This window comes from Haplochromis burtoni, unplaced genomic scaffold, assembly GCF_018398535.1.
Source record: "Haplochromis burtoni strain Fernald_Lab_line unplaced genomic scaffold, NCSU_Asbu1 Contig_5, whole genome shotgun sequence".
NCBI lineage: Eukaryota > Metazoa > Chordata > Actinopteri > Cichliformes > Cichlidae > Haplochromis > Haplochromis burtoni.
Genome location: NW_024582366.1, coordinates 2,382,412 through 2,396,358, shown reverse-complemented (window position 1 = coordinate 2,396,358; position 13,947 = coordinate 2,382,412).

The following is a 13,947-nucleotide window of genomic DNA, read 5'->3' as shown; positions in this document are numbered from 1 at the left end:
ACTGTCCTTAAATGGTCTCCGCAGCAACCAGATCTAGATCCAGAAGAGCACCTTTTGTGTTGGAATGGGAATTTCACATCATAGATGTGCAGCTGATAAATACGCAGCAAATGTGATTCTATTATGATAATATAGACCAAAATATCTGAGGAATGTTTCCACCTCCTTGTTGACTCTGTGATGAAGAAGGCAGAAGGGCTCCAAACCCAGAACGAGGAAGAGATGCTTAATAAAGTGTCCACCGAGTGTATCTGAAGAGTTCAGATGTAAAAGCCTCTCCATGCCACCTCTGTCAAAAATGAAAAACAATATCGAGTGAAAGCTTCAGTAATGCATGAAAATCAAATGCTTTCACTTCAAACCTTTTTTTTTGCCACTTCTCTTTGTCAATGAAAGCCAATATGTCCAATCAGACACATGAATTAGATCATGTGACTTTCAAACAGGTTAGGTCCCCTATTGGGCTTGACTTACATAACATGACAGCAGTGCATTCTTTACTAAGTTATTTGTGTTTTGAGTCCTCATACTGCTTAAATATGAATTCCATATTTATCTTTTTTTATTCTGTCACAGTTCAGACGTTATTGTGTAACGTCCTCTGCTTTTTGTTTGTGCTGTCACAGTGTGCTGTCACTTTGTGTCCTTGCACTGTGCTTTTCCTTTGCTGATCAGTTTGTTCAGTGTTTCCCTTTCTGCTTTCACCATTCTGAATGTTTCCAGTCTGATCTTTAGTGATTCTGCAAGCGTTTCCCACATCCTGTCCAAAAAAAGCACACAAGTACTGAAACGGTTTTGGGTCCAGAAAACACTGAAATTCAACCAATTGAGTTAAGCTAGACCTTTGAAAGTAATGCACTTGACTTAGTGACTAACAGCTTTTTCACTGCAATTAAAGTGAATTTACTGAACCTGAACAAAAGAGTCTGATTAAAAAATAAACAAAACATCTGAGATGGACATGCAGGTTTGTTTTTAAAGCTGAAGGACCCGCAAAGTTGTTCTAGCCACCATGCAAATGTTCTATAATTGACTTAAAAAGGTATCATGAACATATTCAGAGTTTACGCTGAGCAAGTCTCTCAAATATGGTTCCAAGAGGCAATTTAATATTAAAGTCTGAAATCCTGCTGCTCAGGCAGAGGAGGAGGCAAGTCATAGCATGGTTGAGGTATCTGAGGAGTATTATGCACGCCAGGAATTTTCAAGAAAATCACATTAGCTCCATATCTGACTGCTCGCCTACTTCTTCTTCGTCTGACAACAGGCGCAGGCTGCAATGCATGATGGTCTAAGTCGATAAATGTAGGCTACAGCTCCTGCACGCTGCATTTTGGTACGAAAAGAAGTAGAATCTAGAAGTCCATCTGGGCTTAGTGCTCGCCTCAAAATGAACCAGTTAATACAGTTATGATATGGAGCAGCGCAGGCCATCAATAGGAAAGAGAGTTTAAATGATTGATTCTCTTTAATAAAACGCCCCCTCTTTCACTCCATCCAGTTCACACAGGGGTCACAGGTCGGCTCAGCTGCAGAAGAGCACTTCTTCAGCAGACGGGGATTCAGTGTCATAAAAGTTCATGTCACCTCAGTCGCCCGGCTGCCCGGCGGTCAGTGTGTCTTCTAATTAAATACCATAAACATCTGATTTCATTAACAAAGACACACAAAAAAGAAAGAAAATGTCCTTTTTATTTCCAAACCAAGAGACCGCAAATTACAAGCTGGCCGTGTGGGAGCATACTATAAATAATTTGATTTCCATTAGCTACAGTAATTTTGTTACCCACATTAGTGGAGTGAATTTATTCTTTTATGATTAAAGCGAAACAAAGGAGTGGCAGAAATGTTCTGGCCAAGAGAAAAATCTTAATTTGATTATCAGTAAAATCGATGAGCTAACTAAATGAACAATTAGCGGTAAAATACTGACAAGAAAACAAAGCAAAACAAGAAAAGAATGCTTGGAAAAGCTACAAGTGATTGCACACCGTACTCTGCTGCAGCCAGAATAACGGACAGCATTACATGTCAGTCTTTTCCTCTGCTCTCCTTATAACATGCTGTACTTACTGAAAACATATAAAAGTTAAAAAAGGAAGATATTTATCCTTTCGATACCAAACATGGCTTTCCCGTGATGAATTATTCAAAGATTTTTCCTTCAAGATCAAGTTATGCTTCAGTGTAATTGCTTCTAAAGGAGCCATGCTCGGGCCTTGACAGTTTATGAATTCAAAGCAGTCTGTCATCACATTTCAACATCTCTATTGCTTTTTGGCAGTTCATAAGGTTAAGTTGTGTGTGACATCAATAAACACCTACAATCCACACGTACACACCGACAAATAGACGGATGCCTACATTAAAATACATCCGGCAAAACTCCCCGAAATGTATTCACGGCCAGGCAGCTTTAAACCACAACTTTCAGACGGAGAGGAGGAAACTTCAAAGTGCAAGCTGAGATTTCAGATTTTGATAAGGTCTCCACTGAAGCATTCACTCAAATGAATTGTAATTTTGGTAGACCGCTGAAGCTCCAATTGACTTTTAAAGCATAAAATCAGGGTGTACAGGATAACCTCCGAAATATGCGTGCCTTGTTTTTTATTATTTTGAGTCCTAAGTCATTCTTTTCTGTTCGAGAACACAACGGCACAAAAAGCTTAGTACATTTAGAGATTTTTCGGGGTTTTTTGCACATAAAGCCCTACATTCATAAAAGCTACAGCTCAAATATCAAAGGGGATGTTCCGTTTATTGGTTCGGCTTATTATTTATTCACAGCAAAAAGCAATTTTTACCAAGCACGGGTCTAATAAATAATTGCCCTGTGCTGGGGCTGTATCCCAATAATATGAAGGCAATTTGTAGCAGAGGGATACAAGAGCACGTGAGGCCAGAGGAAATCAATAAAAAGACAGAGCATAATGATAAAGCTTCTTACATTACATCACTGTCTCTCTTAGCTGTGTTAGAGCCTGGCTGTGCTTGGATCGTCTACTTGTCTGCTCACCAGCTCATCCTCTATAAAGGGTTAGCTACAAAGTGGACTCACTAGGGGATCTAGGTAAAAAAACTATGGAGACATTTGGGACTCTGCTTAACTATGCACCTGCTATTTGTAATTATCTCTGTCTCTTAAATGAGGAACAGAGACTCTCCATCACAGTTGAGGCCACTTTTATCACAGTGTTGCTATTTGTGGTTAAGTACATGTAACTGACATAAATATCCACAATATGGGCATAGAAATGTACATAAATGTGTACACAGAGTGTCCTTGTGCAGCTAAGTCTGATCTTTAGTATACTGGACAATGTCACATATGCCAGTCATGTCGCACCTTTTTTGTACTGCTAGACAGCACAAATCATTTCTAGTAGACAAAAAAGAGGGTACAGTACTACAGTACTGTAGTACTGTACCTGCTAGCATGCTAGAACTGCTAGCATACAGAATTGAGCCCAAACGTGATAGATCAGAAAAAGAAATTTTCCACAAGTAAAGCTGTAGCTGCTGCACAACAGTTATTTAACTGCAGGTTGTATATATAGGTATATAACCAGAATGCAAGCTGGCAACCAGCTGAGTTGAGTCCCCTATTAAAAAGACTTGTTATAGACATGTTGTGCAGACAGCCTGTGCAGATTGATCGCAGAGAGATTGCAACATATTGTCAATATGCCGACATTTTGAAGTTAGATAGTAGTACATGCAAACCTTCACCAGTCTAAGAGTGACTACCCAACACACATAAAGGCTACCACCTGTGTGTGGGTGAGTAAGTGAGATTGCTCTTCCAACCTTTTGTTTCCAGAGGTCCAGTGGTGGTGCGGCAAGCAGGAGGGCAGGCAGGTGAGAGCGGTGAGTAGCTGAGGTTCAACAGACTGAGTTTGCAGGCTTACTTGGAGGGTTTAGTGTCCAGCATCCAGAGGACTGAGTTGCAGGTAAGTGGATCAGAGTCTTGAAGGAGACACGGGTGCAGGGCAAAACCTGGATAACTAGAGTCACGGAGGCCTAGTTACCAGCATGAGGTAGCTGATAAACTGGTGAAGAATGGCAAGTTGAGCTGGTCTTAAGAACCATCCCACTCAAAGCCACTGATTTACGACAGGTGGAAGGATGCGGGTGTGGAACCGGGAACAAACCACCAGACACTCACTCGGATCATGACAACCACGAATATCTGCACAGAGGTTGCCTCCTGCATGGTAATTTAAAGTAGTCGTTGAACTACTCTGCAAAAAAATTAAATGCAATCAGCAAGCACCCACTGATTATTCCTGCTCACCAGGAGGCTGCAGTCCTGTCTTAACTCTAGTGTGACTGAGCCCTTAGGAAACAACATCACGAAACAACAAACGAGACATGTTACATACAGATGTTTAAAATCCAAAGATAAGGTCAACAAACAGATTTTTTGTAGTTGTGCTGCGCTGAGTCTTGATCGTAAGTTTAACGCGATTCAGTGATCCTTGTTTTCTTTTTCACTTTGCTTTCTCTACAAAGCTGTTACTAATTATACAAACAAATGATTCATTTTCTTAGTTTTCATTAGTACTTGGCTTCTTTCTCCTAGTAAGTGTGATAATGTCTGTTCAATCACATTTGTATTCGGTTCCTTTTATTAAAGATCACTGTAATAATTAGCCTATAATTACACTAAATACCACCTGCACTGTTCCAAGATACTCAAACACCTGTACTTACCCCTATCTGAGTAACATTGACCTACTCAAGAAAAGTCAAAAAGATTCAAATGCTTCAGATCTCTGCAGTAATATCTTTTCAAACACGAATCCTGGAGGCATTTTAATGGCAATATTTAACAATCTTTGTACTCACGTAGAAGAGACAAGCCACAGCACGGCTGAGCCATCTGAATAGTACGATCCTCACTTGACACTCAGCAGGTAGGAAAATCACATTAGTTCCATACCTGACAACTCTTCTTCTCTTGCTCACGACGCACGATGGTCTAAGCTGATCGATGTAAGGTGGAGAACATGCCCCCTACAGCGCACTGACGCCGTGGTGCACTATGTGGTGAATGAAATTTTTCAGCTGAGAAGTCGAACAGCGCTTCAAAATGGCTAACCCACTACATGGTGGACATTGAGCTAAACAATCTCAACACAGCACCTGACACGTTTAACGAAATGCTCCATTTGTACTGATGCAGTGAAGATGATGGTTTGTCCTCTCACCTTCTCCAAATCAGCACAAATGATTCATGTGATTAATGCCACATCCGATCACGACAGTCTTATTTTAGTTCTTAAAAAGGAAAGACAAATTGCAGCTTTTTCTGTTTTTGGTGTGTGTGTGTGAAGAACAGGCCGACCTGTGTTTTTGTGTGTATGCATAATTTCATCTGGGTTATGTATCCAGGGCAGCTCTGACCGATGTTCTCTTCTAGACCTGGAGTAGGTGTGATTTATTCCCTCCGTATGATCTGCACAACTCCTATTTTTTTCCACGCTTTGGGTGATTTAGCAGCAGGGGTATTAAGACAGATGTGGAACCAGAATCTGTTGAGACACACGGTAAACATAAAGTGTGTTTCTTTACATATGTACACGGGGATTTAATGCGATTTCATTTCTCGGTAACAGAAGCAGAAGTAAGAAGAAAAAGAAGAAGAAATAAGCCTTCATCAGTGCGCTGCACTCTGCAATTAAATGAGTTTATTAAAATTAGTAATTAGAATGTGCCAAAGAAATACAGCAAAGCACAATATCATTTTATTAACATCAAACTAATTGCAGTAAGTAAATGACACATATGAGAAAATAAAATCTAATTACAGATGAAGTTGAGTCCTTTTTATTTAGGGAACCCCTAATTGCACATTTATAATTGGTGCAGCATAAGATGCCCCACGCCTGTGGACTCCTAATGGGGATCTAGAACTATAATTTCAGTTAAAAAAAAATAAAAACTTTTTTAATTCCCTTCACAATCATGACTCTCCAGAGCTAAAACCATTTGTGCTGTGTGTCACCTGATGAAGTGTGCTCATATGGCAGCTTGCACCCCCCTCCACCTCCAACAACGCTCACCATGCATGCAGCTAGCAAGCTGAGCTGAGTGGAGAGCCGAGCCGAGGGAGGAGAAGATGGAGTGCGGCTCCGCCTTTCTGTCTCAGGGTGACAAGGTTTCTCCTCCACACCTTCACATTCGTCTAATGAGGTGATAAAGTGAATGAATGAGGCATGAAAGGAGACATGCTGCTGGGGCCCTTAGATGCCACTCCCCACCCTGCATCATTTTGCTTCTCGGTACATTGTGGTTGAGGACAGAAAAAGGCTCACAGGAGGATGAGGCAATTTCTGCAATGTGTCTGCAAGACATTTATCCATCCTAGGTGGCATGCACACAGCCTACATGATATGTGCTTGTTATGACCGCTGTGGAAAAAAGGAGGACAGGAGGGCTAAGATGGGCAAAGATGTGTAAAATCAGAACTGAATTCTGGAACTGCTACAAAAGGCAAATGGTAGAGCTTTATAGCACACACTACCACCACCACCAAAAGAAAAGGTGTTATTCACCAGCTCAACTCGGTACAAGTTCTTCTTGTCTCTGAATAACGCCGTGAAACAAAAGAGCTTCTTTGACTATTCAGCCATGTAAATTTTTCACATTTGGCCATTTCTTTGTCATGAAACGCAACCCACTCAAAGCCTTTTACTCAAGCAAGCCAGTGCTGTCGCTTTTGAGAGATACAGTACCGGCAGCGGTTGCCAAGCAAATTTATTCGGTGAAGTTTAATTCAGACGCTCTTTTTGGGGGTGAAAGAAAAGATACCGAGCCAAAATGACTTTTGATATTTTTAAACTAGGTATACTTTTCAGATTATTATGCCACGGGTCGTTGTTAAGTTTCAGGCAGCTCATTTGGCCGTAATGGAGGATGTTTCAAAGAGAGTGTATTTCTAATGTTTTGACATGCGAGATAAAGCAGAGGCTGTGTTTTTTAATTAGCAGAGTTGGAATTCGAATAGGCTCAGCATTTAAAGTGCGTTGGAGAAGGGGATTGTGATATCGTGCGATGATCAGTTGCGAAAGCATAAAACATCAAATATATCCTTCTGGCTCACCAACCGCCTCCCACAAAAAAGCCAGGGGGTATTAATGACTAATAGCTACCTGACTCACGCTGTTAGCAGTGATTCAGATATTGACGTCCTTTCAATCACAGTTTGTTGCTTCCATTCAAAGTCTGAATTCCAAAACAATGTTGTGCGGCTGGAGGGTGAGGAAAAGTCTTGGTTTCGGACAGCTACTGCAGATTAGTGCGATTCTGGAAATAATGACTCTCTGCTAACAATCTAATCTGTCAGTCCAAACACTGAGAAAGGCTCTGTGTTTCACATCCCAGTGAACAGATTGGCAGATTGTCTGTAGCCACGACAGACTGTAGATCATATCCTTATGGTGCTTCCAGGGAGCTACAGTGGGGCTCAGGCTTATTAACCAAATCCTCATATCAAAGGAAAGTAACCAGGAATCATCAGACAGAAGACCATCTCAAACACAAGAGTCCTGTTTATAGTTCTTTTGCCTCTCGGTAACAAATATAGGGCACTGAGAAAAGCACCTACAGTACAGTGTATGCACAGCAGCTGCTTAAATGGGGAATAAATAACACCCACTGAACCTCAGCTTGAAGATAACACCCTACCCGGGAAGCAGAAGTGTAAGTGCTTAGCCCAGGAGGCAGGCCTGGGAGCAGAACGGCAGGAGAGCTCAATTGGTATTCCTGCTTGAGTTGCATCCCAGAAGGCCAGCCCTCATAAATAATATGATAATGCTGTATTTCCACTGCTGCTGAGGTTAGCTGTATGGCAGCTAAGGAACAAAGCACAGTACTATGAGAGTGACCCGAGGTGAGTGGCAGGGACTGGCAGCGGCGGGTGCATCTCGGGGTTATTGCACTCGCCACCAGTCGGAAGCTGAGGAGACGAACGGCGTTGACAAGTTTAATCAAACTGTGTCAAGTTTGACAAGTGCAAGAACGGGACTGTAAAAATGTCTGACAACGGCCCGTGTTTATGCAGAAGGAGCAGCGCTGCTGGTACAGATCATTTACCCAGGGTTTGAGATCTGTCTAGAAAATGCTCAGGCCCCTTGTTTAAGCAGAGGGGATCTTAAGCTGCTCCTTTGCTGACCCAATCTTTCAAAACAAACCATGCTCCTGGCAGACAGGGTATAAGAGTGGAAACATCAAATTTAACACTGCCACAGGGCACGGAGACGGGAAAATACAGGTTCAGTTTCTTCTTTCACCACCGGCAAGGAGGTGATGGCTCCCTGAAATCAACAGACACAGAGGCTTCAGAGGAGCTTCTGCAGAGAACAGCGAAAGCAGCAGATTCTGACATCTGGATGCAGCAGGGATTTCTACTGTAATGGCACTTTATCTCTTTGGGTTCACTGTAAGGATGATATGGATGTTAACAATGTATGTACAGTTATTATCCCATAGACTGAGTTTTTTTGTTTTTATCTCTGTGTCATTCTTTGCCTCTCTCTTCCTCCCGCCCTCATATCTTTCTGGCTTCACTTCATATGTCACATTCAGTGTTTGTAATATTTTTAGCTCAAGTGTTTGCATACTCTGTCAGCAGAGGATTTTTTTCCCTGACATATCACCCCAGAACAATATAGGGAACCACTTAGATGTAAGCGGTAGTTGCCAGCTGAGATGGATTTCGTAAACTGTAATTTAATATTGTGCAGAGTGTTCCTTAGTGTAATGGCTTTACATTTCACAGCGATGAAAATGCTATATGTGGAGACATAGTCTCACTTACAGCACATCGGCTACACAGTACTTTACATTATTAGAGGGTAAAGCTCTGATATGAATGCTGTGGTACGCTCCATCGGGCGTAGTTTTCCCAAACAATGAGCCCAACACATTTCTTTGATAGCTGACACAGCACTCTCTGTATCACACTATGATCACTCAGACTAATTTCAGGTCTTCTGAGGCTTATTTCTGTCATCATTTCAAAGCTGAAAAGGTAGTTCCCCTCATTAACATATCTATATCCTTCATCTTTTTCAAGGATATTGACGTGTTTATGTTTACGATCCCTTAAGAGCATTTCCAAAAATCCTTTCAGAACAAGTTGGCTCATGAGATTATTGCTGCTATAAAATATTCAACAGTGAGTCGTGTTCTTCATTTTAACAGTAATCTCATACACTTCACCTGGTATTGAGAAGAATGGACAGTTTGTTTAACATGAACATGCAAACTGCACACAGAAAGGAAACTCAGGACCTTCTTGCTGTTCGGCAACAGTGCTAACCACCATGCCACCGTGCTGCCCAATTAATATTAATAATAATAATGTCTTTGGTATTTAGACCCCCTTTGCTCCAACTTGTGGGCCTTAATGTCCAATAAATGGCCTCTACTGCTACAAGATACATTTTTTTCAGTGTTTTAAAAATCCTAAATGTTCAATACAAATTTTGACCCACAGAGAGATATATTGCTTTGCGTGCAAAATGTGCAAAACACCCCAAACAAACAAACAAACAAACAAACAAAAAGCCTCTGACACAAAGAGAACTGCGCTGCTTTTGGTTGTACTTGCCAACTGAAGTAAACAAGGGAAATAATACTAGTCTTCACCACTTCCCTGTCAAAAAGAAGAGGAGAGAGCAAAGTGGCTGTGAATTAACACAAGTTCCAACAGACGTTCGGTTTTGATGCTGCAGGTTATAAGCGAAAGCTAAAATTAGGTGCTGCATCTACAATTTTCTCACACAAAGAGTCCAAATGACCTGCGAGCCAGTGGTCATAATCTTGATCATGGAGGAACCTGACAGTTCGGTCAGTTCAGCCGTCTCTCAAGTGTTCAGAGTCTTTCAAGTCTTTTTGCATAAAGAAACACGACATTCAGCGAGCCGACCGGGGTGAACAAACTCTCGATTAGGATAGAGGACCAGTTGCACCAAAGCACTTTCACCTCTGCGCCTCTGTCACCTCGGGACCATTGCAACAACATGATTTTTTTCTTTTTCAGTCATTTTTTGTAGATTTGCTGCCTCTCTTTGAAACATTGTCCTGCTGCACAGCCATCCTTGTTGGGCAGATAGCTTCACATTTGACTACGGCATGCTTTGACATACGTGTTCAGTCTTTTTCTAATTGTCACATCTTTAACATTGAACATACTAACTGAGGTCTGTAGAGTCTTCGATGTAGCTCTTGGCTTTTTTGCCATGTCTGTGAGCATTTCACAGTCTGACCTTGGGGTGAAATTGCTGAGAATATCGACCCCTGGGTAGACTGTAGTTGTGTTTTAACACATACCTGAATGCTCCAGACCTGCAGAATGCCAAAAACATCTGTTTTCATAGAGGTGCTCGCACTTGTTGATGATCAGTTAATCAAGCGTATCTGACTGGCAGCACCTGGCTGTTACTTAACCTCTTAATTCCTATAAAAGCAGTTAGGGTGCACTTTGTGTTTTACAGGACGGCATAAAGACCTGATTTCACATGATTTTATATTTAAAAGACAAACTGCAGCCTGTTCCTAACTCTGTCTTTTTCAAGTAATACTTTTATGGCTAGAAAATGCATTCCTCCCACTTCATGCACATGCCTGTTATTGGATTTAAGCTATGGTAGACGTATCATACGGTTAGAAAATCATGGAATCAGCATTGTTATTACCTTGTATTTTTTTGCTGGATAATCACTTGAAAAAACTAAAACTTAATTTGAAAAGAGACATCAATCAAACTAAAGTAGAAGTTGTTGCTATCACAAGGATGTGTGAGTTTTCAATATATATTGTGACAAAAACAGACACATTTTTACATCCATTATTTTCTTCTTATTATTTTAATTCCAACAAAAGCTGCACATTAATTTGACATTCAGAAGAGCCAATGGCAGATCTCTTGAAGCAAAAGCAGAGACGACATTGTTAAAGCTAAAAATATCTGAGAACGTAAATAAAATGTTCTTTCTCAAGGGCAGCTGTCAGTTTTCATGAAATCGTATGAGCAGAGTTGGAACCAGCAGCCACAGAGGTCATCATTAACAGAGATTAAGATTAAATTTGTTTTATTGGGGGATTTTCATTTCTGCTACCTGAAGTTTCATTACAACGTTTGGCCAGCTGACAGAAATAATGTTTAGTGGCTTTAGCTGAAGAAGCTCTGAGGTTACTGTTCATGTGTTAAAGAAAGCAGAATGCTGCATTTTGTTTATTTTATGGCATTAACAGCATTTTCCCAGTAATTCAGAGTCAGTTTGACATTCATGGATAAAAGTGTCAATAATCTGAGTTTCTCTCAGCTCTCTTTGTGACGTCTGTTGTCTGCTTGCTAGACAGACGCACCTGCAGTGTTTATTTCGATAATATGATGGCCCAGTATTCCAGGAGCTTTTGCAGTGTGTCACACACAGTCATGGGGAGAAGAGCCAGTGCAGTGTGTCAGAGTTGATTTCTGCCAGCAGTGAGGGCAACACTCAAACCGCTCGATTGACAAAGTCTGCCTGGAGGCTCCATTTTGAGCAAAGGGGAGGGCTTCATCTCACAGTGAGGGCGCGATGTGGAGTTTTACCTTTGCTGTCAGTGAAACACAATAGAATTCATGGCAGACTTAATATCGATTTGCTACAGAAGTCATTCTTTTCTCGCCCTCAGAGTTAAAAACAAAGCAAGCTTTTGTCTCTGTTTCCCCTCACCTACCTCCCTCACCTTATTGCTGTGCACACGCAGCTGTTAAAACATTAAGTGAGAATCCTGTCATCCCCCAGCTTAATATGTTCATAATAAGCAAAATATCTGCTGGAGTTTAATTGTGTTGTGATACAACACAGGCACTGAACAGACACAGGCTTTCTAAAGGTACATTAAGGCATTTTGCTTTCTTTTGCATAAATGCCGGTAGTCCTGCTAAGGCCAACCAATATGGAGAAGGAAAAAAAGCTAATAAGAAATTCACAGCCCTCCAATATTCAATTTAATTCAATTTTATCCATATAGTGCCAAATCACAACAACAGTTGCAGCAAGGCACTATATATATTGTAAAGTCTGTATAATAACACAGAGATATCCATCTACCCATCCTGTGTGAGGGTTATGGGTGGACTGGAGTTAAGCTATCTGTAATGGAGCAAGTGGTGGGGTACACCCTGCACAGTCTATTGCAAGGTTAACACAGAACACACACTATTCACGCCTATGGCAGATTTAGAATTAACAGTAAACCGAATAAGCATGTTATGGGACTGCAGGGGGACGCTGTAGCCCACGTGGGTGATGGTGGTGCATGTGGGCTCTGCATGGGGGTGTGGGGTGGGCATAACCAGGTTACTTTGGACCTTTTTGCTGCAAGGTTACTGTGCTGACCAACCCTCTCTCTCTCTCTCTCTCAGTGATAGTCTTTCACAGTGGACATAGACACCAGCTATCAGCCACCACCAAAGCAGACTTGAGATCTCTTCTCAGGGATGTCAATCCCCACTCACACCTTGCTTCAAGTGACCTCAATAGCTCACATGATATTAGAGTGTCTTACAGAGGTTTCACACCTTGGCTGTAGTGACGGCAGTGGCCTGTGCCTATTTTCACACCTTGGCTCATGTGACAACTAACATGATTAATAGTGGGTTAATGACCCACAGGAGCGCCTCTAGGGGTTAAATACCTGGGACTCTCTTCAGCTATTTTAGAGCTGAGGAAGCGTCTTGGATGAGAGGCTTCACAAACCTAAAGGAGATCAATTGCCCTCTTTTCAAGCAGTTGAAATTACAATGACTTGGATGAATGAGACCCCAAACAGAGATATGACAAGGTAGTAAATACATTAGAGGGTTACCTAGGCAACGAGAATGTAGGCTAGCAACTGACTGTCATCTTCAAAGTGATGACTTTTATGATGGAATCTAAATGCCAGCATGACCTGCTATTCCAGATGCCAGCTGATGATAATACAATTCCTTGATATGGTGCTAAATCTAAGTCAAACCTGCTCCTTAAAAAATGTCACCAAAAATATACAATCATTCATGATGCTGCCTGGTTTCCATTCTGTGATTTATTTTTAGCTAGCTCTGTTTAGCAAGCTAAACCATTAAAGCTATACCATTAATCAGTGCAATGGCTTCCAAAGTATAGCATTACTGTAATCACATTTACATTTTTCAGCAACCCAGCATTGTAATGTGTTACTGTGCTAAATTCAGTAGTCACAGTTGAAACTATGCCATTACGTGTATTATAAAGCTTTCAGCACGATAGAACGGTTTGAGAGCACAGAGGTGGAAGACGGTGGCGCTATCTACACAAGAGTGTAGACATGGACGTCACTCTTATTTTGATTTCAAGAAGGACCAAGAGTGCGATGGTAAAGTGCAAACTGCATCCAAGACGGAAATTTCAGGTAGCATGCTAGCGCAAAGCTAGCAAAGAACCCAGAATGATGCTAAAGCTGAGCAACCCCAGCTCTGCAGACGGAGCCTGGCCTTCATCAGGTAGCAAAAGCAGTTATGAGGAGTGTGGCTTGGAGCATTACATTTCTACTTGTTCTTTCGGCTGGTTTTCAACTTTGCTTTGGGTTGTTACGTTTTGTGTTCACACATAAGCGCTGTGTGTGAACTGGGGCCTCATGTTTCACATTCACATTGTTCAAGTAGGTGAATCAGTCAGTAGGACCCATGATCCCTGTATGAATTTGAAATCATTCTTGATATCCTCAGCAAAAATAATGATTTCTTGTGTATCAACTTCATATTCTTGTGTTGAGTGTGGATGATTAGGTGTTGATAGGATCTCATGGGAGATTAGTGATGCAGTTTAGATTTCAGAACAAATAATGCTTCCTTTTAAAAAGTAATTCTTTTGTTAATGCTACTGTATATCACTTCCATATCTTTAATTTCAAATTCAAATTCAAATT